Consider the following 2,958-nt stretch of genomic DNA (forward strand, 5'->3'; position numbering starts at 1 on the left):
TGATCATATATCTTTCTTTGCAATGACTAATGTGGCTTTCAAGTGTATTTCAAGCTAAGTCATAGGTTAAAAAGGGAAATGGAGTCTTCGGCGAAGACAAGGCTTCCACTCCACTCCATCGAATCATTCATCCTTCGTCGTCGCTCCACAACGCTCTCCACTTTGGTATAATCTTCACTCATATGTTATTTACCATGGGGAGAGAAAGTATAAGGGCTTATATTTCACTCAAGTATCCGTTTTTGGCGATTCATGCCAAAGGGGGAGAAAGTATTAGCCCAAAGCAAAAGGACCGCACCACCACCAATTTCAAAAATTTAGGCTTTCAACTTGTATTTAAAGAAGTGTTTTTTCACATTGATTTTCAAATTGGTATCTTATATGTGATATAAGTTCAAATTGTTATACCCTCTTTAAAATTAATAACTAAAACCCTCTTGAACACTAGGAGGAGGATTTCATTAAGGGGGAGTTTTGTTTAGTCAAAGGAAAAGCATTTGAAACAGGGGGAGAAAATTACAAATCTTGAAAATGCTTCTCAAAATCTTTCTCATTTACCTTTGACTATTTGCAAAAGAATTTTGAGAAAGAATTTCCAAAACATTTGTAAAAACAAAACATGTGGTGCAAGCGTGGTCCAAAATTTTAAGTTAGAAGAAAGCCATCCATGCATATCTAGTAGAAATAATTATTGGTTTCATTCCAAGCAACCTTTGCACTTATATCATGCAAACTAGTTCAATTCTGCACTTCTATATTTGCTTTGGTTTGTGTTGGCATCAATCACCAAAAAGGGGGAGATTGAAAGGGAAATAGGCTTACACCTTTTCCTAATTGATTTTGGTGGTTGAATTGCCCAACACAAATAATTGGACTAACTAGTTTGCTCTAGTCTATAAGTTTTACAGGTGCCAAAGGTTCACAATAAACCAATAAAAAGACCAAGAAAAGGTTTCAAACAAAGAGAGCAAAAGACAACCGAAGTGTGCCCTGGTCTGGCGCACCGGACAGTCCGGTGTGCCACCGGACAGTGTCCGGTGCACCAGGGAACCAAACTCCGAACTGCTCACCTTCAGGATTTCTGGGAGCCGCTCCGCTATAATTCACCGGACTGTCCGGTGTGCCAGCGGAGTAACGGCTACTACAGCACCAACGGTCGCCTGCAATAGCATTAAATGCGCTACAGTGCGCGCATAAGTCAGGTACGCGCCAGAAGGCGCACCGGACAGTCTACAGGACATGTCTGGTGCACCACAGGACTGTCTGGTGGTCCAGAAGACAGAAGCTCCAACGGTCGAACCCTAACGGTCGGGTGACGTGGCTGGCGCACCGGACAGTGTCCGGTGGCGCACCGGACTGTCCGGTGCGCCATTCGACAGCAGCCTCCACCAAACGGCTAGTTTGGTGGTTGGGGCTATAAATACCCCAACCACCCACCATTCATTGCATCCAAGTTTTCAGACTTCCTACACCTTACAAGAGCTATAGCATTCAATACAAGACACACCAAAGAGATAAAATCCTCTCCCAAGTCCAAAGATCATTCCAATCAATTAGTGACTAGTGAGAGAGTGACTTGTGTTCATTTGAGCTCTTGTGCTTGGATTGCTTTTCTTCTTCTTTCTTCTTGTGATCAACTCAATTGTAACCAAGGCAAGAGACACCAATTGTGTGGTGGTCCTTGTGGGGACTTAGTGTCCCGTTTGATTGAGAAGAGAAGCTCACTCGGTCTAAGTGACCGTCTGAGAGAGGGAAAGGGTTGAAAGAGACCCGGTCTTTGTGACCACCTCAACGGGGAGTAGGTTTGCAAGAACCGAATGATGAGGACATCACTTCTATACATACAATGAATGGACCGATAACACGATCTCGTGCACGACAGCTAAATCTCCAGGTACGTTCTACCCTAGTCAATTGTGTTTCAGAGCTTACGCTTGGGGCCATGGATGTTTTGATGATTAGGTACCTTGGAGAGTACCAGCAAGGACTTGGGAAAGGCCAAGGTGTTGAGGAGGAGCATCAAGGGCGTCCACAACAGGAAGGAGATCAAGTCCGAGTCGGCTGCGACTCCATCTCGGGTTCCAGGACCAGTCTGCACTAAAAAGGACGCCCAAGATGCATCCGGACTCCGATTGCGATGGCTGCATATGGTTGGAAAGATAACGAGATTATCTAACCAACCCAACTGGTTTCACCCTAAAATTCATCCGGAGTCAACGGGAATCCTCGAAACAAGTCAGCATTCAGATTCTGTTTTGGTGCTGCGACACCGTCTGTTGGGCCGTTGGGCCGTGTATCTCGTAGGAGCCCATTAGGGGCGAGTCCAGGGGTCACGCACGCCCTAATACTCTATTTATTCAGCAGCCGCCGCCACATTTAGGTTTGGGTTTTGCTTAGATCAATTCTGTCATCGAACAGTGTCGTCGTCATCGGCTTGTGAGACCCCATCCTGTAATCAATACAATTTTGGTTGTGTTTCTTTCCTGTTCTTTCTTGTGTTCTTGATTGCGCTTGCAGGGATAAGCCTTCGTGGCGAGGTCATTCGTGTGTCATGGGTGATAACCAACGGAGCCGTGGTGTAGTGATTGCGAGGAACCGTTTGCTCGGAGCCTTGGATCATCAACGTCGAGATCTCCACTCAATCAAATTATCGTATCTCACGGAAGATCGGGTCGCGTCTACTATCAATTGGTATCAGATTTCCAGGTTGCCCGTGAGGTACAATCCTACCTTTAGATTAGTTTTGTTTTGTTTCGTCCCATAGTCCACAAAAAGCCAAAAAAAATAATTACGATCAGTTTATTCCGACCTAAAACCATCGCCTTAGCCTTTGCACAATTCAGTTTTAGAATCCGCAATTCTGAGTTCGTATTCTAGGTTGAGTTTGGTTGCTGGTTTAGGTTTGTTTTGGTTCAGTTTGATTCTGTCCATCCGCTTCCATCCTACAAAACCGACCCT

This window comes from Zea mays, chromosome 4, assembly GCF_902167145.1.
Source record: "Zea mays cultivar B73 chromosome 4, Zm-B73-REFERENCE-NAM-5.0, whole genome shotgun sequence".
NCBI lineage: Eukaryota > Viridiplantae > Streptophyta > Magnoliopsida > Poales > Poaceae > Zea > Zea mays.